The sequence below is a fragment of the Siphateles boraxobius genome, unplaced genomic scaffold, assembly GCF_051911475.1.
Source record: "Siphateles boraxobius isolate OS27281-9 unplaced genomic scaffold, OSU_SipBor_1 65, whole genome shotgun sequence".
Classification (NCBI taxonomy): Eukaryota; Metazoa; Chordata; class Actinopteri; order Cypriniformes; family Leuciscidae; genus Siphateles; species Siphateles boraxobius.
The window spans coordinates 13,818,653-13,845,767 of record NW_027509192.1 but is presented as its reverse complement, the minus strand read 5'-3'; the positions used below and the strand labels follow the sequence as shown (position 1 = coordinate 13,845,767).

General features: G+C 37.3%; 1 long non-coding RNA gene across 1 annotated transcript; it reads right to left on the bottom strand.

Annotated features, from left to right (window-relative positions):
- Positions 1-199: 199 nt before the first annotated feature.
- LOC143720453 (uncharacterized) lies at positions 200-27,115 on the bottom strand. The gene is made up of 3 exons (XR_013196565.1): positions 26,967-27,115; positions 26,311-26,831; positions 200-257 (listed from the first exon to the last, which is right to left on the bottom strand). It is a non-coding gene; the product is annotated as an uncharacterized LOC143720453 (long non-coding RNA).

Below are 27,115 nucleotides of genomic sequence, written 5' to 3'. Positions count from 1 at the left end.
TTTTCCAACGTACCGGCTAGCTAGCTAAGTTTTGACAGTAGCTAGATGAACACGTCTGACGTTCAGCCTTTTCAGTTTGAACCTTGAGCGCACCTTAGGCTTAAATCAGGAGAATAATGCGGAAGACGATAGGCCCACTCAAGAATTACATGAAAATGAAGATTATCAGAGAGTTGAGGAAGTTCCGGGAGTCTCCTGCGTATTGATAGCGGCTCCCTGATGCCCGCAAATAAGTTCAAATCTCCCGGAATCTAGAGCTCGCAAACAAGAGCGTGAACATACTGTGCTCCAAACAACGCGTGCACGGCAGAGAGGGAGAGAGCGAGAGACCTTGCGTGTGTGTGAGACCTTGCGTGAGTGTGTGCTAGTGTGCGTCACCTCATGAAGCGCCTGAAATACAGAGAGCATCCTGATTACCACGCAAACCTGGCCAATAAAGCTGATTGTGATTCTGATGGTGATTCTGATGAGAATATATAGTATAGAAAAAAAGTGACAAAAAGTGGAGCTCTTTACAGCAAACGCTGTCGTTCTCGCTTTGCATTGGCAAGCAGTTGTCGTACAGAAATTAACGCACGTTGTTATTCTCCTGATTTAAGCCTACGGTGTGCTCAGGTTCAAACTGAAAAGGCTGAACGGCAGACGTGTTAATCTTGCTACATGCTACTGTCGCTCCGGTACGTTGGAAAAACAATAAACGAAGCTGCTATAGCGGCTAGGCTACAGCCGGCTACAACCTATACACGTCACTACCCAGAATGCCTTGAGACGTAAATAACTATGGCGGCCTACGAGTGAACGGATTTTCGGCTTTTTTAAATAAAAACAAAAACATTTGGAGTGTTTTTGTATCACCTTTTTATAGCTGACGCCCACATTAATCTTATAAAGCCAACATGCTGCTCTAGTCGGGGTACCCTTTAAGCTCAGTAAGACATGAAAGAGAACTTTCTGACAGACAGCTTTTTTTGCGCATGCTTCGGATGAGTGCACACAGAAAAGCCAATATCAGAAGTTTAGACTGATATGGCTTTAGAACGCATGCCAATAATAAACTTTCATGATGATGAAGAACTGCAATGTCACGTAAGCGTGACCTCGATGATAATCAAAACCAAACAGATGTTTTGATTTTTGCCAGAGTATCCGAGGCATGAGGTGTACAGTCCCTGCCCTATTCTGGAGAGTAGCTGCTCATTTGCGTTTAAGAGAAACATGTACAAAAAACTGCATGTTTGTCCTTCCACTCAAAAAAATTGTCTTTCACAACATGGTAAAATAAATGATCTGTGGGGTATTTTGAGCTGAAACTTCACCTACACATTCTGGTGGACACCTGAGTCTTATGTAAGAAGGGACATAAAGGTCCTTTTTAAGATCATGACAGACTCAGGAATAATAACCGTTTATATTAAACTCCTTAGACTCTGATCATTTTACTTTACTGCGAGTATAATACTATCCTGCGGAAAAGCACTTTGATCACATAACACTTTGAAGCACATGGGTCTGTCATGTGCCTCACTGGCAGAGCTGTCGCATTTATGCATGTCCAGGAATACTTGAAAACAAAACCGCGAACAACCTGCTCTGTGCGCTCTTATGCATGGCATCAATATGCAGAAAGAGAAATATAGTAGGAATGAATGAAAGATGAAAGCCTCTTAACATATACATAAAGAGCACACATATCCATAACCATCAGAATATGCATAATGTTTAACAGATGGTCATGGATGACTGTTTTAATCATTTCATTAAGACTAACCTATAAGAGTTGTTTAGGAGGCAATTAATAACCAAATGCGACTACACATAATAATTAATCATTATATTTTTATTTATTTTCTTAATTTACTTAACCAAATCATTTTATAGTATAATTTTTATGTAATTATTATTTAAAATCGAATTTTAAACTAGTTTTTTTTTTTAAACATCTTCTAGGGATTTCTAGGTGGTTGATGGAGTATTTCTATGTTGTTGCATGGCTGTTTTGAGTGGTTGCTCTGTAGGGTGCCTTTTTCAATGCACGTATGTGGGACGTTTTATTGTCCGCAAGGCAGTTCAATCATGTCAACATATTTGTAGAATTGTATAATTCTTATTCATAATGTAGACTACTGTAAGTATCTAGTGTGCAAGCTGGACTTGTATGTAAAATGAATAAAATAGCACAGCAGATTTGCTAAAACTTATTTGCTTACTGTCACAGTGCAAGAAATGATACCCTGAATCATCTCTGTTTGTAACAACTGCACTGGTCCTCTTTAGAGAGATGTCAGATAGACTTCATCTACATTTTTCCAGAAAGTCCAGAGAGAAAACAAGAGAAAGAGCTCACAGTTGCCAGGCAACTCCTTTCAGCATGGTTAGGCCCAACTTCTTGCCACGTTGAGCTCTGCACAGTTTGGCACTGTCAATAGCAATCACTGCTATTTGTTTGGCGTTCCAGATGAATTAACTGTTCTTTTCTGTCCCCATTCTGCATTTTTTGATTATTGCTCAGAAGTCTTTTTTTATGTACTCAAATCAAATTAAATAAAGCATTTGATTTATGAGCAACCAGCCTGGCCGAGCACATCTGTTTTGTAGAAAAGTAGATTTGATTATAGACTTTTATTTTATGGATCATTTTTCTATTTTGAACCAGTGTTTGTGACAGGCAAAATATTGGTTTAATCACATTATTTACTAACTACGTCCACTTTACGTTTGTTGGTTGTTGCTTATTTGCTTAATTTATTAAATTGTCTTTTCTTGTACTTCCACTTAGCTAAGAGGCCCAAAGTACAGTTCTTACCTCAGCAATCTATTTATGAATAGTCTAGCTGGTTGTTTTTAGAGTAGACAGGACCATAAACTTATTTTGTGAAGTGATAAGCATTGCTTTCAACAGCACTGATGTATCATTAAGAGCATCCGTTGCTATTTTAAGTTAATGTTATCTGTGGTTAAATATTAAGCTAAAAGCTCTTAGTCGGCCTCTGGGGAGTAGCTCTATAAAGAAGGACTGAGAAATGTGCAATGAAAATGCAAACTAAAACGAATATTAAAACATTTTGTTTTAAAGGTTAAAAGTAAAGGTTAAGTGTAGTGCCCCAGCACTATAATTTACAGGTCAATTGAAAATTGACAACACTGCCATATTCAATGTATTTCAATGAAAATTAAACTGGAATAAACCCCTTTAGGGTGGTGCAAAACCACTTTTATTTTATTTTGCAATAATAAATAATGAATTTACGGCTCTCTGTACATTATCCCTTACTTTAATAAACATGCTCCATGTTGCTTCGAGACTGTTCTTGAATTCATTATGAGGACCTTTTGAGAAGCCCCTTCTAGTGTTTTGCATTAGTGACGTACATTTAAACCCCCTCTGGTGAGCACATAAAAGAGAAAGACCACCGTGCTATTGTGCTCAGGATGCTTTGTGCAATGGGTTTTCTCAGTCTGGGTTACGTCATCATTTCCTCTGTGGCACCCTCCGCCACCTTCGCACATAGATCTGAACAATGTTCATGGCTTAACAAGCAATTGCAATAGAGCCTGTGTGGGAGCAGATATATCATCCATCTTTGTATTCCATGTTGATTCAGCTGACAGGGTTGTGTTTGTAAATGGGGATTTACAGGTGGTTCCCACTGCCTGTTGGCTGCTGATTACTATTCAAATCAAAGTGTGCCATGATTAGGACTTTTCCTATTTAAACATAATTTTATATAGAGTGTGTCTGCTTTCCAAACAATGGTAGGTAGACTGTTCCAGAGTTTAGGTGCTAAATAGAAAAAGGATCTACGGCCTGCGGGTGATTTTGATATTTGGTACTGGCCAGAATTTTGAGATCTCAATAGATGTGAAGGACTATAGTGCGTTCAAGTTCAAGCTCGCTCAAGTACTGGGGAGCTAAACCGTTTAATGCTTTGTAAGTAATTAGCAATATTTTAAAATGTATGTAATGTTTAGGAGAACTCTACACTCTAAAATCTTTTACTATGATTTACTCAATTTCTTTGGTGAAACATTTTTACACTTAAAAATATTGATTACATTTTAACACAATGAAATCAATTACATATACCATTGAGTAAATGTAAGTAAAAAAATTAACTAGATCTGAGTAACTGCATTTGTTACCTTAACAAATATAATTTAGTATAAATAATTGAGGAAAACAATAAAAAAAATTATTTATGAGTAATATTACCTGTTTTTATTTATGAGTAATATTAACTTTTATAGTGGAGTAATACTAACTTTTAATTTCCTCTAAACCTTTATAAAATACTCCATACAACCACAGGTAACGTTATACATGACATTGGCCATTATTTTTGATGAGTACAGCAATACAGCATATATACTATTTTAACATGTATACAACATTGCCTACATGTAAACTCATATTAGAAGTAAAAACTAAAAATGTAAAATGTAATTCAAGTGTAATCAACCGGTCTGCTATCCCATTTCCACCGTATCAGCGCTGGTTCTCGTACCTGAGATGGACTAAGGGTGAACTTCGAACTTCAGACCGCCGTCCTGCGTTTCATTCATAGCCGAAAAATGCTATGACACGCCAGACTCCATAACCTGCCAATAAACAAACAGTGCACAGTTCTGAGAACACTTTATCATCCACTTAAATTATATTCATTATCTTTAGTAATAAAGTCATGTGTTTTATGCAAGGCATCAGGCGTTTCAATCTCGCAAAAAGACAGACGTGCCACTCGTTTAGGTGACTCACATTGCGTCCCAGTATCTTGTTCAGGATTAAATAAAATGATTAAAATTATTTTAGAATCAGTATCAGTAATGATTTTATAGATAAAATAAAACACACGCACCCCTGAATTTCACAGAATTTCTTCTGAGAAGAGAAGAACTGTTCTGGAGACCGTTCAAACAGCCCGCGCTCACTCAACCGTTGAGTTGTCGTCACGTCGGAGGGTGGGGGAGGGATGCATTGTTTTAATTGAGTAACTTACTCAATTTCTTAAGAGTGTGTTAAATATTAGTAATATTGATTTGAATTAAGTAATATTTGTGGTTCTTGAAACAGATCAGTTTAATTCTCCATTCTCAAATATTTTGATAGAAATATCACAAATGTTTTAGTGTATTTTAAATAAATAATTGGTAAGTCAAATACTAAATTATTTAAGTGAAAAAAATAAAATATAACTGTGCATTTTGGACTAAATTAACCTTTTGATTTTTAGTAAATTATTTTGGTATGTAATTGGTAGGTTATGAAGTTAAAAAAGTTAATTATTACTGTGATATTAACTAAGCCACTGAATTATTCTTTGTATCACCTGGAGTTTGTTTTTTAAGCGTGCAGGGCAACGAGCCAGTAGAGCATTACAATAATCTAGCCTTGAGTTCATGAACGCATGAATTAAGTTTTTAGCATTTGTCATTGAGAGGATATGTCGTAATTTAGATATATTTTTAAGATGGAAGAATGCGGTTTTATAGATGCTAGAAACGTGGCTTTCAAATGTAAGATTGGTATCAAAGAGCACACCCAGGTTCCTAACCGACGACGAAGACTTGACAGAGCAGCCAAGTGTTAGACAGTATTCTGGGTTATTATGTGGGGAAGTTTTTGGTCCAATAATTAGAATCTCTGTTTTTTCAGAATTAAGTAGTAGGAAATTACTAGTCATCCAATTTTTTATTTCAGCTATGCATTCCGTTAATTTTGTGAATTGATAAGTTTCGTTGGGGAGCAAAGAAATATAGAGCTGAGTATCATCTGCATAACAGTGAAAACTAATGCCATGCTTCCTAATAATATCTCCCAAGGGTAGCATGTACTGGGTGAAAAACAACATTCCTAGTACTGAGCCTTGAGGTACTCCATTCTGAATGTGATCGATATGGCATCTCTTCGTTTACTCCTACAAACTGATGATCGTCAGATAAGTATGATTTGAACCATGCCAATGCAATTCCAGTAATGCCAACATCGTTTTCGAGTCTAATAAAAATAATGTTGTGGTCCATAGTGTCAAATGCTGCTCTAAGATCGAGTAACACTAATAGAGAGATACAACCACGATTGGATGATGAGCAAATCATTTGTATCTATAAAGAGAGCTGTCTCAGTAGTACTATATGGTCTTATTAGTGAGCCAGGAATTGAATTGTCCTCTCCTCGGAGACCATATACTTTACCCGGCTGGAATGTTCTGCCTGGCTAGTCACGCTAATATCTGTGGGTGTTAACATCTGAAGATGAGATGAACACCACAAGAACAGACAGAACAATCACATGTTTCCAGGCTCATTACTAAAGTCACAGTTAAGAAAGACCAGAATAGTCACCATCAAGGCTGATATATACTTCTGCGTCGGACCTACGCCGGAGCCTCTACGCTGTAGGCTACGCGTCGGTTTTCTTTAAATACTTCTGAGTCGTTGTCAGCGTTGCCGCGCAATTAAACATGCAGAGGGAGCATGTGAAACACGATGGAGGGGTTCTAGCAGGCAAATCACAGCACTTGCCTTCCACATAGAATTGACGCTTTGTTACATTTTTGGAGAGTTGCATGTCAGGGTTCACCGAAGGGTGTTCGGCACACAGCCTATGGCGTAGCTACGGTGTGAGTCAGTACCTTACGTCAGTACCTTAAAAGCGACAGTTTCAGCTTGTCTTGTTTTTCCATATAGAAAAGAAAACTCGGAAATGGGCAAAGTGGGTGAGGTGAACTAATGCTAACAACAGGAATGTTGGTCTTATCTGAGCTTCGACAGGAGAGACTTGTAGTAAAGCTGACTAGAATGCGGTTCTGACGTGGATATTGAACAGATTTAAAGCCAAACATACTGTCGATGTGATGATTTAATGCATAGCAACCCCTCTGTTTTGTGAAAACATAACGATTAGCTTGCACTTGTCCACCTCATTAACAAATGTGTTGACACATTTTCATCGTAAGCCGGTTATTAGCTATCGGTTATCCGTGAGAACAATGTTTATTATGTCCGACATCACTGTCAGTCACATCTGGCTGTATTTGCACTCTATGAGAGTCAACATGGACTGCAATTGACAACTGGCAAATTTACTTCCTGGTCTCTGTAATGGCCATGACATCATGCTGTTAGCTATCCAGATTGCTGTTGTTATTGGACCAGATCACTTTGATACCACACATAGGAAGGACGGTCCATTCTGTCACAAGTAATGACAGTTGCAGATGCCACTTTATTTGCACATTTAATTAATGATGGTTTTCCCTAAATAAACCTTTGGAGTAACACTTCCTTGAGTGAATAGAGTAAAAACAATCATTTACGGTAAACGACTCTTTATCTTTGCTGGCTTCCTTCCATAAGATTCCAACAATAGATGTGACACAAAGCATGTGTTCCTTATCGTCTGTTTGTATTTTGACAGGCTCTTGGCATAGTTTGCCAGTTTAACTGCTAGTTGATGTTTGAGTTTGCTTTACAGTATATGTTTTGATTGCTGTCGAGAAGTTATTTGAGAACTGTTTAGTAAGTCTCATGACATGGTGAAGTCATAGTGAAGTTTACTTTCGTTTATCCTGTTTGGAAAGAGAGGGATTTGAAAGAACATATGAGGTTACTAAAGTGTTTTGTGGTGTTTTTTAGCACATTGCTATAAAGTTGTTAGGTTGTTGCTATGCGGTTGCTAGAGTGTTTTGTGGTGTGTTTTTTAGCACATTGCATTGTTTTTTGAGTGTTTTTTTTTTTGTGCAGTGCCCTGAAGTTGTTAGGCCATTGCTACTCAGTTGCTAAGGGGTTTTGTGTGTTGTTGTTTTTTTGTAGTTTTTTTTGCATATTACTCATAAGTTGTTATGGTGTTGCTATGCATTGCAAAGGTGTTTTGTGTGCATTTTAGAACATTTCCAATCAGTCATTAGGGTAATCAGAGTGGTTGCCAGGTCGTTGTAATGCGGTTGCTAAAGTGTTTCTTAGCACATTGCTACGTATTTTGTTAGGTGTATATATGTATCTGTGCAGTTGTTCTCTTTTCTAATCACTTATAAAAATTATATCACAGCTCTTCTCAACATCATTTGATGTACAGTCATGTCAATAGCACAAACATCAGGACGAGTTATGCACTGAATTTTTATACCAAGGGTTAGGAGTTTGATCAAAACTATAAGAGCTGTAATAATTCTTGCCACTAATCGATCACTTATTTTCCTTTAATGGGGATCATGAAAGAATTGCCATCCATTAATGCATAACATACAGCTTTTATTATTACAATGTGGATATACTTTTTCTTCAGTTGTGTATCTTTCTTTTGTATCATAAATGTAAAATGAAAGTTCCTTGTACAGACTTGTTTGTTCTTGTTAGCCATAATTATTTTGTGTTCTTGTGCTGGGAATGGGATGCAATGCAAAACATGGATTTCCCCAACGCAATTGTCTACACCAAAGATCACAACGAGGCGCTGCATGCATTAATATAATCAGTGTACACAGTGAAAGTAAGCTGTTAAATTATATTCATGTTCTTCCTGCTTCTACTAAGACACACACACATACAGTTGTGAGAACATTTTGTGGTCTGGCTTCTTCTGAAGGGACTGATTTAAATGTCTTTCAAAGCCGAAATACATTTGACCTGTGTGGCGAGCCTCTGTAGGCTGGGTTCCCCATCAAGGTAAAAGCGAGACCTCACTGCAATTTAACATCAATTTATTTGCCTGTCGTGTTAGCCTAGTCATGTGTTTACAGTACATTTAGAGTTAATTGAACTAGTCTGCCTTCTGTATATAGAGTCAGTGTGTCTCGGTCATTGAGAGTAATCAGAAAGCCACGGTTATGGGCGCTGCTTCATGTCCCTGCGCGTCACAGCATGGGAAAATTAATCGGCTCAGTCATGCACAATGCCCATTTGGAGTGACTTTGACATGGCAGTTTGTGCCTGGCTCTCCATCTTTCCACTGGTCCTCGCACTCCCAATAACCACTTGCATAGATGTTCTCACACTCCTGAGAGTAAACTTGCATGGATGTCCTTCCATAAAAATACTTGAACTGACTGTATGTTCAATTTTAGGAACAAATTGTGCTCATGGTCTGAAAAGATCTGTCATCATATAAGATTTAAAGTGATTTAAAAAAAAACGTTGTTGCTAAAACACGGACATGCCTGGTTAGGTGTTTTGTGTGGTTTTCTGGGTGGTTGCCAGGGTTTTGCTATGCAGTTGCTAAGATGATGTGTAAGATGTTTTTTAGCACGTTGCTACACACTTTGGTTTTCAGGGTGGTTATCAGGGTGCGGCAATTTAGTTGCTAGGACTAATATGTGGTTGCTAAGATGTTTTGTGTGGTTTTCTAGGTAGTTGCCAGTTTGTCGCTAGAAGTTGCTTAGGTGTTTTGTTTTGTGTTTTTAGCACATTGCTATGCAGTTACTAGTACACTGATATGCCTGGTTAGGTGTTTAGTGTGGTTTTATGGGTGGTTGCAAGGGTGTTGCTATGCAGTTGTTTAGGTATTCGGTGTTTTTAGCACATTGCAATGCAATTGCCAGGACAGTGAGTGATATGTGGTCGCTAAGGTGTTTTGTGTGGTTTCTGGATGTATACTATGGTGTTGTGGATGGTTGACAAGGCATTGCTAGGTGTTGATAGTTGCTAGGGTATTATGGGTGGTTGCTTGGGCATTGGCAGGTAGTTGCTAAGGTATTCCAGGTGGTTGCTAAGTAGTTGTTCTTTCTTAAATATAATTAAATTATGACAAGGATGAGCTTGAGTCTGATCACTATGCTCATATTTGTCTGACCTTTTGACTAAACACTTTTTGCACCTTTGCCAATATTAACTCCTTGTCAATTACAGTGCAGGTTTATATTACACTTTGCACTCCAGTGAACCTCTCAGCTTCATTTATATATTTGGTTTACTAGGAGATCACAATGTTCCTCTGTCATGTTTATGACTTGATGACATGCTAAACGTATCCCAAATCAATTGATTTTGCCAACCATTCAGAAGCTAGTTTGAAGAGTTAAGCATACTCTCCTATCTGACCTTATAACAATTCTTCTTTCAATGTCTGCCACTATCATTTATTATTGCAGGTGTGGAAGACTCTATGACAACTGGGCTAACAGTACAGTACACATATGAGTCTCTTTAAAAAGCTCTGAGTTAACTGGCTCTCTAGTGAAAGTAAAGGGGTTATTAGGTTTGTTGGGCATGTGTGAGTCTCGCACGTACTGGATCTTTCTGACGACTGCAGCTGCACTGTTTTATGTAGTCACTGTAATCCTCTCACACATGTGTCCGCACACACATACATGCTATAGAGGTGACATCAACCATGACCGGCTCTGACATCAATGACAAGATGCTTGTTAAGGTACACTCAATCTAATTATAGTTATATAAGCAGGATACACCTTTTAGACATGTGCATGCATGTGATGCGTTTGAGAACATGTATGATGGCAATAAACTTGGCTTACACATCCATGCAGTTCTAAGGATGATTCTTTAAAAAAAGGCACAATGATTGTTTTAAATAAAAATATTGTTTTCAATACTTTTTCTTCTTTAAATGGTAAAACTAGATGTACTGAGGAAAAGTAATGATTATGATATACTTTTTTAAAAATGTTTTGTGGAGATTTTTGAGCATTTTACAGTTAAACGTAACTGTTATTACATTTATGTTTTTTTTAATTATTTAAGTTTTGATGGATTAACTAAAAAATGTACAGTACCTGTTTCCTGGTTTACTGAGACAGCAGAGAGTATCCAGTTCAGGAATGAGGTTTCTATACAAAGATAAATTAAGAAATTAGGTTGACCTAATTATTCAGTAAAACTATATGTTTTTGCGAATATTATTGTTACTTGTTCATCATTGTTTTAGTGTTTTATTCGCTGACTTTAGCTAGCTTCTTTGCACGAAGAACAACATAGTGACGAAACGCATTTGTCCGTTTAGGGCTACTGTAGAAACATGTCGGTGCATTTCAATGTAAAGGCACCTGCGGGGTATGTAAATAGGATTTGCTCATTTTTAAGGTAATAAAAACATAACGGTTTATTAAGTAAGGTCTTTATACACCACTGAAAACATAGTTATATATATGATATTGCATTTCTGTCAACAGATCCTCCTAAATATTACGCAATGCACCTTTAAATTGTTATTTTATTATTTCCCTAGTCATCAGTCGTATGTGAGATATTTGGCATTACGGATATGATACAAAATTTTCCGCTACTATATATTAGTTCAGTGTTAACTCTATTAACTCTATGGTAATCTCTTTTTGGTGATTGACCCTATGGGTGGTTGAATCAGTGCAAATAAGCTATGCCTCCATCTCCATGGCACAACAGGTTCCTTGTGATGCCCTGGTTAATTATAGGGCAGGATGTTACCATAATATACATGTAGCCATTAGATAGACTGCAAACAGCCCCTGCTAGAGGCCCAGGCATCAGCCCTGTTACTGATGGTTATATGGCATGGAAAGTTGGTTGAATTCCTGGTTGGTTCAATTATTGACGTGAAACTCAGTGAATGTTGATTCAGGGCTGACAGCAAAGAGAGAGCATTGAGGTTACACTGAAAAAGTGCTAACCGACCATTTTTACCTTAAAGAGATTTTTATACCTGATTTAACCTATAAAAATAGCTTTGTTGGCATAAATTAATGTATTTAGGATGATTTTAAATAATCAGTAAATCAGCAATAATTAATAATAAGAAATATTTTTAAAAAATTTACTTAAAAAGAAAACCAGTTAATTTTGATGTTACCATTTTTCAGTGTATAGTACAATCTAAAGCTCAAAACATGCAGAGTAATAATTTGTAAACAGTCATATTTTTACGTCATGTTAATTGTTTGTGTGATTATTTAAAAATCATGTTAATTGTTTTTCATTTAAGCATCAAAGCTAAACAATCAATAAATTCTATTTATAAAAAACATATTCATCAAATAAGCCAAATGTCTTCATAATTCTATTTTCCATCCCTTTATTTAATTCAAAACACCGGACAGAAGCAATGACCAAGAGTTGCAAACAGGTAGTTGCAGTTCATCAATAAAGCAAATAGAACATGGGAAGGAAATTTTCCAAATTAGCATTAAAAAAGCACCTTTGTGCCTGAATGTCTTTTCTCTTGATCTCATCCATGGCAACACGGAAAGGCTGGGAGAAAAAACCATGGAGATCCTGCCTTTCATCTGATAGAGGCTTTTATCCACACTGATATCAGCTGGGGTTTATATATATATATATATATATATATATATATATATATATATATATGACCTAAAACTAAAATTTACAATTTTCAGGTACACAAATTTAATAAAGCAATCAAATGTTAAATAACACTGCTTAAACTTCATTGTGTAAATGAAACATCGATTGATCCGTATTAAAGTTGCAAAAGTTATTCAGTCTAGAGCAGTGAGGGATTTTTCGTTGTTTTTTGTTGTTTGATTAACATTAAGAATACAGACGGCAGCAGGAATGGCTGCTGTCATTTTAAAAGCGAATGCACGGATCCATTATATCGATACTACATGTGTTTTCTTTCTCAACTGTTTATGTTCACTTAAGACATAACTGATTATGTTTAGGATATCTGGGCGCGCTTCGGATGTTGTCATTCAGAAAACTTTACACACTGCGAGTCATGAATGGATTTCACTTTGAGTCTTCTTGCGCTTGAATATTTCAATAGCCAAGGCTTATACTTTTGTGACGATGCAGCACTGACATGTTAACTGTCTTTTGTTAACTCTGTTAACTTATGCGTGAAAATAGATCAGCAGTTTCTGAAATACTCAGACTAGTCCGTCTGGCACCAACAACCATGCCACGTTCAAAGTCTCTTCAATCACCTTTCTTCCCCATTCGGAAGTTCAGTTCTTAGATATTTGCGTTAATGAGGCATTGAACAGGTGTACCTGATAAAGTGGCCGGTGAGTGTGTGTGCTTTGTTTTGAGTGCACATGAACTGCTGACCTGCCAAGTACTGTATATGTAAGGTTATGTAATTGTTAATGACATTGATTGAAGCTACTATAAAGTGTTATAAACAAACTGTTGACATTTCTAGCTATAACTACTTTTTACTGATCATTTTTTTTTTCCTTGCAGATGACTTTCTGAATATCCTTCTTGCCATCTGTTGATCACGACAGTTGTTTGACTCTTATGTCAAATGACGTTCAGTAAGACTGTCTGGAGTGTCAGATAAATGCCATAAATGTAAATGAGTCTCGAGAGATCCTTTTAGCAATGGGCATATGGCTGTATAAGATGTAAAATTGCTTAAACCTTAAGGATGTTTCCTTATTCGGATACTTTAATTTGATACTTCACTGTTGAACCAGAGGCTGCTGCTGCTCATTCATGCTCCCTTCCAGAGCCTGAATGCATTTATGCATCAGTGCATACCAATGCCAAAGCATTAGCCCTGCATGTGCCACAGCCCTCACGTGAGACTGGCCCATGCACAAGTCGATCATTTTCCAAGCGTTCATTACAGAGAAACATGTTTTAAGTGGAATTATTGCTCTTTTACTCTTAATTGTATCATAATTTGATTGAGCTGTGATGGCAAGATCACAGTATTTTAAGCAGTCTGATTCTAATCAAATGAGGCTCATACGAAATCTCTACATGCATTGTATTTCTAGTGAATTAAACCTATGGTGTTACAAAAGATCAAGCAATTAGCCATATTTGACTTCCTCATACTTTACAAAGTAAAATTTAAACTAAAACAGATTTGAGTGAACTTAGAGAGTGAACTTTGAGTGAACTTAGAAGTATTTGCTTAACAAATACATCACCATTTCTCATACTTAGCATACATTTCTCATACGACTTCGAGTGGCGTTCCAAAAGTTAATTCCAAGTAGGAGGTGGGAAAAATCCAAATTCCGAGCTGTCTGGAACACAGCATAATGGCGTGTTCGAAAGAGGTTGGAAATGAGAAAATTTCAATTGAAATGTCCCATTTCAGACCTCAGTGAGTTCCAGTCAATTACGTCACATTCACATGTTGGCCACATGATGTCGCCATGACGCAACCAGAACATTTCTGTTTTTGTATCAATTATGGGAAAAACAGAATAAAAATAACATAAAATGCTGCCATCACCAAACAGCTGACGAAAAGCAAAACTGTAGTTCTGGGCTATGCTCTTTGGAAGCAGGACTCGCCGCCATCTTGGAAGTGATATCAAATGTTCGCAGGTCGCATGTCTGACTTCGAGGCGCGTACCAAACATTAACCAAACATTAATCCAAACATTTCCAAGTAGGAGGTGGGGGATATTCACATTTTGAACTGTCTGGAGCACAACATAATCTCTTTTCCATCGCACTGTGATGAAAACTGGCCAAGATTTGTGCTTTCGGTCACATGCCGAGTCGCTGCTGTTACATAAAACTACGACTGAAATTCTTGGTTGTGCTCAGCAACAGACTTCCTTTCTTCTCCGTAACAAGTGGGTGTCAGAAACGGAAAGCTGCACACCAGAATAGCCAGGCATATTTCTGCTTTTCTACAAGCGCCACCTACAGTCAGAAAGAGAAATTACATTTTCATTACACCCGAATGACATTTTTACACATTGTTCTGAATAGACAAATCGCATGCAAAAATCAGACAGAACGTGTGTTAGTGTGAACTATTAGTACTTTTAAAGGGTTGTTACCTGTCCCTACTGACATGAATCACAGTTGTGTGGCTTGTTGTGGCGAAGTGTGCTGTAATTTTTCTAGCCAAAATATTTTTATGTAGTGGATGGGAAAAAAACAAGTAAAATCCCATATATTTATACTTGGAGGAAATTGAGCTATATAGGACCAGGGCAATACCATGTATTACCAGGATGGCACCATTTTACTTGGCTATGTGCTAGGCTTTATGAACTCTGACTTTTTTGTTTTCCAGTTAATTACTAGGCCTATGCCACATAAGCATTTCTCTCACCGGCCCTGTAGGTGAAAAATAGAGACACTGTGTGTTTCGGACAAGGCTAAAGCCAAACAGTGGGACTGACTCACCTACACTATATCCAGGTGGCTGACATCTGATCCCCATAATGTGCCGCTAAATGAACGATCATCATTAACCATAGTCAAAAACAAGAAACATGATTACCAATTCACTGAAACAAAACAATAGGCAAGGCAAGTTTATTTATATAGCACATTTCATACACTGGCAATTCAAAGTGCTTTACAGAAAGGAATTAAAATAATCACAAAATAAAAACAAAGAAAATTAAAACAGTTATATAAGATATTAAAATATATATATATATGATACAGTTATAAAATGGCGGATGTGACACTAAAGGCACATGAAATTGCCTTAGCATAATGATTAGCTTTACTAGCGTTGTTTGGTGTCCTTGATCTTCTCCAAAAAAACTGTAGGAGGGAAATTTTGTTGAATAGTGAAAGGTTTTGGAGTGTTTTTCACCGAACACTCAATGCTGTGTTCTCATGCAACAACAGCTAATGGGTTTAGGCAGCATTATCAGCTGAATGGACGCTGGTTTTTAGCAGCAGTAATCTCTATAGGTGCTAATCTGATTTTCAGAAAAATTCAAGAGGACTGTTTTAAGCGGGCAAAGTATGGTTGGTATCATTTTGTGATGACAGGCTGGTGAAATTTATGAATTCAGAACAATTTAATTTTAGGCATGAGGGACATTTATGATGTATTAAAACATTCAGGACTGAAAGGATGCTTTGAATTCTATAGAATGGTGAATAAGTGATTTCCCCCTCTGTGTATTAGAATCACTTATTGTCTTCTTTGGCTTTTTAGCTAGCATTTGACTGAATGGTCTACATAATGAAAAAAAGACCTGGCAAAATGTTTTTTCATAGCAAATTACATTATATCATATTTCAAGTCATATAAGTCATATTTTCAATTATTGCCAAATTCTCAATGCATTAATTACACTGTATAATATGCAATAAGTTGTTTGTTTTACAATACTGACTAAATTCTTAGCAAAATACTTATTCAAGTAAGTAGTGGATGATTTTCTATGGCAGCAGCGACCCCTATAGGACTCTAATGGAACTTTATTTAAATCGATGTTTTTGGGGCAATATAATGCAGCCTATTAATTTTTCAAATATGTGAATTAATTAGTGATTATTTCTGGAAAACTAAATCCATTTTCATGCCTGGAAGTGTTTAACACATATCACTCTCCACCAGTGGATTCCTCTTCATAAAAACAACCAATCACAGAGTACATTATAAAAAATGAGAAAAATTGTTAGTAAAGAACGATTAAAATAGAATATCCCGTCTTTAATGAAATGCAAAGTAGATTGAAGCAGGATATTTGTACTATAATTTTTTTTAATGCCCCAGTTTTCATTATCAATTAAGTTTATTATAAAAGTTTATAAAAACACGGTGCCATAGTTTCCACAAATGGATGGATGGACAGACTGACAGATAGATAGATAGGCTGATGGATGGATGGATGGATAGATAGATAGATAGATAGATAGATAGATAGATAGATAGATAGATAGATAGATAGACAGACAGACAGACAGACAGAAAGACGGACAGATGGACAGATGGACGTACAGATGGATGTATAGATGGAGGGATAAATAGATAAATACAATGGTAGTATGTGAGGTATCTTGGAAATATCATACTAGATCAGTATGATATAATTCATATGGTTTTGTGAAAGTGTATGAAAATACCCTATTATCATTTTATATCACCACTATACAGTACCATGCATTTTCTGTAGTCTGTGGTTACTCTTCTTCACTATCTGCAGTTATAGAAAATAAAAAATATATAACTATATAAATATAAAGATTTTTTTTGCATTGCTACTAATTAAAACAACAAAATGATTAGCAGTAACTGAATTAACATCTCACACAAGTGAAGATCTTCTATAACTTCACCTAGAGTTTCAAAAATAGATGCAGCGGTCAGAGAATTATATTCAAGAGTTTCATTAATCCTGCACTGCACAGAAAAACAATATTTACATGTATTTATGCTTGTGTTATTTTTATATCCATCTTAGCAAGGAAGCATATGACTCCACGTCATGTCCTTTTGATCTGTCACCCAACCATATGCTCAAGTAGACCATCAATTTAACCACGGAAGTGCTCAAATAATAGAAGTATCATTGAAGCATGAGTGAGAGCTAATACTGAAGATGTCAAAAATAAACCGGGCAAAGATGTGTCGACGACATCCAGATTTGTTTCACAATACCGCAGTCTAAAGCAGCATCTCTCAGCATAATCAGGTGCTCAGAGAGGCAAAGAGAGGCTCACGATGGGGTCGCAGCAGGTGAAGAGCTTTAAAGTGTCGTTTCTAGAGCTCACGCTGTGAATTCTTCCTTATTTTACCCTCTGTGGTTTTACAAACTGACACACTGAATTTGTTGTACAGTATGCCGGCTCGTGCATGAATCACTGTATTACATAATGTCAGTTCTACAACGGGTTTTGATTTTGTGTGCACAGTTTTCTACGGAAAGGGCACCGCAATTAGGTCCTAGTATGTTTAACAGTGGAGTATTGTTAACAATACCAGGAGTAATATATATTTTAGCATACCTGTTCATTTCAGCGCTTGCAAGGCTGTTGTAGTAGCACCAGAAATACATGACAAGAATTCTTAACATTTTTTAACAGTTTTAACAATTTGTGGCTAATTTGATGGACTTTCAATGGAAAAAGATGCTTTTTGGGCAACAGAGTGTGCTGTATTTACTAGCTAATGCTAACTGGGCTATGCTAATTAGCCAAACATTGAGAGTTCTGGCAAAACCGGTTACACGACTGCAAAGGTTTGGGTACCAACAAATTATTAAATTTAAATTTCAGCTTTATTTCAATTAACACAACTATTTTTTAATAGTTTTAGTGAATGATAACACCACTGACATTTTAATAACTAACAGCAGATACTAATGTGAGACAATATTTGACAATATGCATGAGATCATACAAATTAGTCAAGATGTAAAATATATATGAATTGCCATGAAATTGTAATATGGCAATTTTGAATATGGCATGTTCTAGACAGATTTGTATACGATTCACCCATAAACACCCCATTGTGTGACATTTTATAATGAAATGGCCTTATAAGATCCCATTGCATTGATTTCTTTGGACTGAACCATCTGGTGGAACATAGACTGGGGGGAAAAGCTAATTCTGAGCTTTACTGTTGAGCTTTTTACTTGTAGCTCAAGATGTCTTAATGATAAGTGAGGTGACTCATGGGTAATGTGAAATGATCCAGAAAACCTTTTATGGTGTGAGATGTTGTTTTTTAGTAAAAGGGTCGTACTCATCCTAAATGGCCTCTAATGTATCTGCAGTCAGCTCTTAGATTTCTGAATTAATGGATGCAGCTGAATTTACTTTTTTTTTTTTTTTTTACTGTGGATTGATGCACTCACATAAAAAAAAAGTATTAATACGAAAAAAAGAAAATGGTTTAGCTTGTAAAAAGAATTTTTGAATTTTTTTTTTTCACACACAATGAAAGTCAATGGGGTCCAATGTTGTTTTGGGCCTCATTGACATACATTGTATAGACAAAAACAGTTTTTTGCTCTGCAGAAGAAGTCAAACAAATATAGTATGACGTGGGTGAGTAAACAATGTCAGCATTTTCATTTTTGCATGAACTAGCCCTTTAAAATTCTGTTGCTTTTAAATGCAGGTAATATAACACTAATGTGAGCACTGCAAAAAATAAAGTAGGCTTAATGTTGCATGATAAAGAAAGTAAACTGTTTTTCTACTGTTTGTTTTGTTTTATGGGCAACTGTATATGTATATCTAGCTCTGTGAATCACTGTGTGGGAGAAGAAGCTTATTGCATGAGACAACTAGCCAAAACACACACCCACCTCCTACCGCCAAAGCCATCAATGCAACCACAGTACGCTTTCAGTGAAAGACACAACAAGGGGATGGAATCTATCCATCTATCTCATCTGAAAAGCCTTTCAGTCGCTGCAATTAACGTAATTTAGACCACACTAAGAACGTGATACTCAATCCTACTCTTTCAAATGAGGAGGTATCGGCTCTCACTCACATGAATACAAGGAGTTACAGTGGCTTCTCCTACGCAAGTCATTAACAGCCATTTCTACAAGCAAATACATGGCGGATTTTGTTATTGAGCCTATAAGTGCCTTGCAAAAGAGTCCAGAGCCTTAACCAAATCTCTTTTTACAATTTAATTGAATTTTGAAAATGTCCTGTTGATATTGAGTCTGATATTTTTAGTTTTAAGGCCTAAAAATCTAAATTGATTATCAAATGTGACGCTGCTTTGTGTTCTTAAGAGGGTCAGTTCACCCATTCAAAATGAAGGATGAAAATTCTGTCATTGTTTACTCACCCTCATGTTGTTTCAAACCCTTTCTTATGTGGAAAACAAAAAAAGATGTTCTGAAGAACATATTGCTTTTTTTAGATAATAAAATTGTATGCTCACGTTTCTCATATCCACCCAATATTTCAATGCATTCACTCCAGTATATAGAAATCCTAGACCACAGGGATCAGAGATGGCAACAAGTCAAAAAACATCAAACCTTGTTGGTGTGAGGATGTAAAAACCAATGAAGATTGATTTTACTAATGTGACACCATATTTGATTTGGGCTCAGTATACTTTGATTAATGGCTGGGTGGCATACTGTTGTGAGTCGGTACATATTTTAAAGGGCCCCTATTATGCTATTTTAAAGTTTCCTAATGTTGTTGTGGAGTCTCCTACAACCTGTTTACGTTTATCAAAGGTAAAAAAAAAAAACGGTTTAATTTCCTCATAATATATATCTGCATATCATCACATTTTCAATTATTCTCAAGCGACTCGTCAAATGAATCAATCCCTCTAAATCCCTCCTTTCCGTGAGCTACTCTGTTCTGATTGGCCAGACAGCTCAGTCTGTTGTGATTGGTTTAACGTGTACAGCACATCGAAAAAAAAAAGGCTTTGTTGTTAATTGCCATAACAACGTCAGCTCTGCGTGTCCTGAGCTGTCTATGGTCCTGAGGCTTCCTACACTGTAAACTAAACACAGTAACGAACAATGACGTCGATTTGACCATATTAATGCGAGCGCGAGTACGATGATGAAACATTGGAAAACTAGTTATTCAACCCGAACCTCCATTCCAGGGACGACTTGAGCAGGTCGTTTCTCAGAGATACACTACTCAGTTTGAGGCACATTATAAGATGTTGCAACTGTAATTCCTCACCATCAGCATTAACTAGTGCATGTCCATCAACAAATCGATTATTTTACTTGTACTAATTTATTTACAGCGGTTAATAGGTGGAAACTGTATCAATAACAGTGCATGCATGCAATGTACATTAGCCACCCTCTAGAGTGAATGATCTGATGTAACATAAATGTTGGTAAAACAAATATTTCCTTAAAGTAGTGAAAACGACAGACAGTCTGCATTAATAGGCAGAGTTTTAGGTAATAGTGGCCCACAGCTGATCAGCAGAAGTATTTCAGTAAGACAGTGATAACATGAGTTGACCAGTTAGCAGGAGACCTACACAATATAAAACTCAAAACTAAGTATTTTAAACACCATCTTTCAAGAGCAAGCGGTTTGCGAATCCTGCATTGATCTTCGAGATTTGAGAAGCAGTCGTCAGTAAAATAAAGGGATACAGCAAAAGTTTTTAGGATCATACTGCTGTGATATCGTGGTAAAGATGAATTTTAACCACTGATTCTACACATGCTCGTCCTTGGGGAGTGAAAAATAACTGGCTTTACCTTCACATTATAGAGCGCAGCACCGTCTTCTCGACAAGATACTATCCAGTATCCACAGGAATCAGCAGCCGGTTTGAGGTTCAAGTTTCCCTGGTGTCTGCGCGTGCAATACGTGGGCGGGCAATATACTAATGTTTCGTCTTGACGTCACAACGAAACGGCTTATGACTCGTTCGAAAAACAATTAATTTAATTGACTCAGAGTCGACTCTTACTTTTGAAAGACAATAACTTAATATACGGTGCAATTTCAGATTTAACACTTTGCAGGATGTTTTCATTCACTTAGAGCTATGTTACACACTACATGAAAGGTCCTTTTCAAAAATCCATAATAGGGGCCCTTTAAATAAGTAATTACTTCATGCCTGCTAAAAAAGTATGTTCTATATAGTATGAGTGTATATAGTATGAATGTAATCTGGGCATTTATATTCGTCATGCTGTCATTATCATGTGACCTACCAGCCTCAGTTGCATTGCTTTACTGCCTTTCACAAATTCTCTCCCGTGGCCTCATGGGATAGTAATGTGTTTGTAATATGCACACTTCAGAACCTCACTGGAAAAAGTAAGTCATCCAGGTATGTTTTGCATACTTTTTTTAAGAGTACTGTGAATTCTGACATTTTTCATTTGTCAGATGCTGTTGACTCTTGTCCAGTAGGTGGCAGTAATGCACCAACACCAGTAAAAGTTACAAGAAGATGATGATTTGATTTGAGAGCGAACCAGTTATATTTTTGCTCATACAAAGTGATTATATCGCTTCAGAGAATTTCGATTAAGTCATGATTTTTTTATGGATTACTTTTACGCTACCTTTTATGACCTGTTTTACCATTTAGAAGCTTTGAAGAATATCATATTTTGCATTCTAAAGAAGAAAGTTGTACAGATTTGAAATGACATTGGGGGAGTAAATAATATATTTTTTTTAATTTTTAGGAGGATCTGTGCCTTTAAGAGGACACAATTCTTACTATTGACCCCTCTACCTGTGAATCACATAAAGTCTAAAATGCTTCCACATATTGAATACATAACCCCACAGTTAATGGATAATTGTTGAGAAGAGATCAAATCTATCTATAAAATGATGACTTAACTGTGTTCCAAACAGGTAAGAAATAAAGTAAAACAAATGCATGAATTAGGAAAAGAAAAATTGTGTTTGGATATCTCGGTGGATGCAGCATATTGGGTTATCAGAAAATAGAAGCTATATCAAAACCTCCCAGACTTGTGAGAGAAGCCGCAGAGAGGCCAACAATAACTTTGAAGGAGCTCCAGAGTTCAGGTGCTCAGAGCAGAATAAAGGTGCATCAGACAAGTATGTCAAGAGCTCTGCATAACTTCTGAGGGTGGCACAAAATAAGCCATGACTTTAAAAGAACTGTGTGTAAGCCTTGGAAAAATGATGAAACAGGCTCTGAATTTTTTGCAAGGCACTGTACTGTGTATTGCTTGTTTGTTTTCAAGAGCAAGATATTTGTCTTCCCTTATAAAGTACTGTGACAGTACCATGGTCCAGTGATAGAATCAGATGGTAATGCCATGGTATTTTGATATAGTACTCAGTGATCTCTACATTCCTAAATGGTATTTTCTCGGTACTTCAAAGAATACCATGGTACATTTTGGTCATTTTTTGTGGTGTTGTTGATGTTGAATTCTTAGTGTCATCTTTTATAAAGTAAAGGATAAAATAGTTCAGTTTTTTTTAGTCCACGTCAGACAAGCATCAAAACAGGAATGAAAATTGGATTTCATTAAACCATTTCATAAATACAAAATTTTTTGTCTTTGGTTTTCACTTTCTTTTTCGTGCATGCTTAGGTCTGCTAATTCAGTTTATTCCATAAGACATTGCATTTGTGCATTTGAGACAGAGCAATCCTACATCCTTGCTTGTTAGTTTTTATGGAGTTCTGACGGTTTGCTCTTGGCCCTTTCTAGGTAGTTCCTAAGGTGTTCTGGTTTCTTTCTGAGTGTTTTTAGGATGTTCTACGTCAGGGGTACCCAATCCTACTGCTCAAGGACCAACGGTCCTACCGAGTGTACCTCCAACACGAATTAAACATACCTGAACCAGCTAAACAAGGTCTTCAGGAATGCTAAAAATTCTGAAGGATGTTGTTGGCCCTCTAGGAGCAGGATTGGGAATCTTTGTCCTAGGTGGTTGCTAGAGCATTTTAAGTAGCAAGGTGTTCTGAATTGTTGCTAAGGCATTGCAAGGCAGTTTCTTAGGTGTTCTGGCAGGTTGCTATGGTGTTTCTAGATCGGAGTGTCCAATCCTGTTACTGGAGAGCAAGAGTTCCTGCAGAGTGTAGCTCAAATCCTAATCAAACACACTTGAACCAGCTAATCAGGTGTGGCCTTTGGGAAACTAAATTAGCCCCTACTTCAGAATAGGGTCTAACCCAGCACAATAGGAACTACCAGTGACGTAAGTGTATGCTGATTAGTCGAACGCATGCGATACGAAACAGCGGAGTATTTTAAAGTGTTACAATAAATATACAGAAAGCTAATGTTAACTTAATTTACCTGTCACCTTTGTCTGCAGAGTTGTGTTCTTTTCTCAGCCTCAATGATAAGTAGCACCGCAAGCTGTCGTAGGAGATTGTTTTTTTAGTCCTACATTCCATCTCCGTTATCACGAATCCCACAAAACACAACAAAAATACATCTCCAGTTACGGCATCGGCTATTCTCCAGTTGTTGTTGAATGTCGTGCTTAAATGACGTTGCTGTTGGCCAGCTTATATCATTACAGAGTTCTTACTGGTGGTGTGAATGCAACCAGGAAAATGGCCCTAGGTGAACATATAGTTCTCAGGGAACATATAGTTCTTATAACTACCCATGCGAAAGCCCCTAAAGACACCTGAGCAAGCTAATAAAGGTCTTCAGAGTAACTAGAAAATTACTGATAGGCGAGTTTGAACAAGTTTTAGCTAAACTCTGAACTGCCTTCCAGGGACGGATTTGAGTAACCCTGTCCTAGATGGTTGCAGGGTTGTTCTGGGTGGACAGAGAAATACAGTACTAGGTTGATAAGATGTTCTAGGAGGTTGCTAGGACATTGCTAGGTGGTTGCTAGGGCATACAGATATACTGGAGCTGATCTAGAGGTGTTCATAATCATAACTGTAAGGCCTTGTGTAACATTATGAGACAAAGACTTGCAGTAGGTGAGATGCCAGAGCTCTGATGTACAGAACAGCATGAAATATTCAGCACTCAGTGCGAGGATCTAAATGGGGAAAGTCAGCCTGTATAAAAACATTTATTGAATTAATCGTACATTGAACATCATGAGTGTTAATAATGAATGTCTAGTCTGTCTGGTCTGGAGAGGATCTTTCATAACCCGCCGCGACACATCAGGTGAACTACTCCTGTAAATGTCACAGTTTAATAAAGGTTACGTTGCTTATGTAGGGCAGTCTGCGTCCTGTCTGAACTGACAAACTAACGTGTTAACTTGTCATATTTTGACAGGTTTATCTTGTCTTATTAGTGGTGCTTGCTTGCTTTGGAAGGAAAAAACAACAATTAAAAGATAATTGTAACTTTATTTCTAAAAAACAACTTTATTTAGTGTATTCAACTTTATATCTTCCAGTTGCAAATTTATATCTCATAAAGTGACTTATCTCACATTTGCGACTTTATTTCTCACAATTGAAGCTTTTTACTGGTAATTGCAACATTTTAACTAGTGGTGTAACTTAATATCTCACAATTGCATCTTCATATGTCATACTATGAGTTTATTATCTTACAATCTTACAAACCCCCACATCCGAAACTTAATTTTTATCCGACGACGGAATGCGATTTTTAACGGGGACTCGATTGGACTGGTTTTGTCTGTGATTGGGCGGGTTTTTGATTAGCAATTGGACTAGTTTTGTAATGCCAACCTGGCAACCCTGGTGATCAGGACCGGCCCGAGGTGTAGACGATATGTATTTTTTCTATTGGAAGTGCACCCTCTCCCTCTCCTCTATACCCAAATGCCTCTAAACCCATCAACATTATAAAGGTGCATATCAATGACCTGGCAATAACCCAAAACTTCCTAGCATAATGCAAAGCCAAGCACAACATTTCATCTAAAAATACAAACTTCTATTTTTTTTGTTTCTTGCTATACTCTGTATATTTGTTACATCGGCCTTTCAAAAACATCAAACGTCGGTTGCTGTCTGGTGCAAGCCCTTTGCTAGCACTAAGGCCCTTTCATGCTGACTCAGTTTTTTCTAAAATATCTTTTGAAGTGCTAAACCAATCAATTCACCTTGTCTGAGAGGGTTTCCGCTTAAATATTTCAGGTTGTGTTGTGGAAAAATACAGCCTGCAATTAGCAGTGTTGAATATTCCACTGTGCTGACCTGAATCATGATACAGATGTATCAGTGTTGTTTTTGACGATACAGTTGTTTTTCCTCTCAGCATCCTTTCAAACATGCAACAAACTTCCACTTTTGATAAACTTCTACATGAAAAATAGAAAAGTTTGTCAAGATAAACTTTGAATGATGGCTTGACAAAGCTTCTTCTCAGAGGTTAAATAAAATGCTGTTTAAACCATATGCACTTTGAAATTCTGGCCAGTGTATGATAGATTTTTAAGTTGGAAAGCTACTGTATGTCGTTGCTAGGTTGTTCTGAGTGCTTAAAGATCAGTGGTATTCTATATGGTTGCTGGGCAGTTTTTAAAGTGTTCTGACTGGTTTCTAGGGCTTTGCTAGGTGACTGCTAGCGTGTTCTGGGCGGTTGCTAAGGAGTGTATACAATGTTTTCAGTGGTTTCTAGAATGTTCTAGAATGTGTGGTTAAAGAGCAATGTAAAGCAGTTGCTAGGGTATTCTAAGTGGTTGCTATGCCGTTTTTAAGGTTCTGACTGGTTGCTACTGTAGGATGTGGCTAGGTGGTTCCTAAGGTATATTGGGTGGTTACTAGGGCATTACTAGCTAGTTTCTAAGATGGCCTGGCTTGTTGCTAGATGGTTACTGGAGTGTTCTTAATGGTTGCTAAGGTTTTGCTAGCCAGTTTCTAATGTATTCTGGCTGATGTCTAGGATTGTTCTTGATGTTTGTTGATGTATTTTTGGTCATTGCTAGGATGTGGTCTGATGGTTGTGTTTTGAGTGGTTGCTATGTCATGGCTAGGTAGTTAGGTAGTTTCTATTAGAGATGCGCGGATGGGCTATTATTTCATCCATCCGCACCAACGTTTTTGACCAATTTTTAAAACCGCACCCGCCCGCCATCCGCTGATTGGGCGATACAGGGCGCTGCCGATGACAGCCGCGAGACTAAAAAGCTCTCAGAATATCAGCAGTGAACTCCGTCTCCGATCGGTGCGCAGGTACAAAAATAATAGTCAGATAACAATATTTAACAATGTATACATATATTTTTCATTTGTTTGGTTCAACCGCCTACCACTAGGGATAGCGAAAACTAAAAATGTTCTTGACCGACCACCGAGCCTCATTAGCCGGTTGAAACCGGTTAACCGATTAGTTTAAAATATGCCACGCTATTTGAAATAACAGCCATTTCGAGCCGCGCCTGCAATTTCGCAACTCTGTCGCATCTCTCTGCCGCTCTGCCTCCCGCTCACACACACTGCCCCGCCCTTCCACTCACGTCACTTTTTTTAAACCCCCTACAGCGCGAAACATGAGTCCCGCAAACGCGCCGCCGAGGAGCTTGTATTTAATCGGAGGACAAATGGCTCCTTAGTTTCGAAATGGTTTGGGTACAAGGTGATCGCGTTGAAAATAAAGGCGTTAGTCTAGCGTTAGAAGCTCATTTGAAACATTGCCGCGGCTCATTTAAGAAAATGACAGCTCCGAAGAGACGCCGCTTTAGTTTGAGGTAGTGCTAACAATAATAAAGAAAGTTGATGATCATCATCACCTTATCTGTTACCACTGAAATGTAGATGTAATGTATTTCCAAATCTAAGCCCATCTTATGCGGAATTTGCCTAATAGACTGCAACACGATAAAACCAATGGATAAAACAGGCACCTTCAGAATGCGTAAAAGACGCACCGGCCAAGGCAGGTCTAACTCACTGTGTGCCTTCTAATAACGGACAGAACAAGTCGCGTTTTCAGGTGATACATCATAGATGATGTAGGCCTACTGTATTTAAGCACTGTATCACACAAGTTGCAACTTACATCTGTCTCATTCTTTTTGGTGAAATGGTCCCACACAGTACTTTTCTTTGCACGCTTCA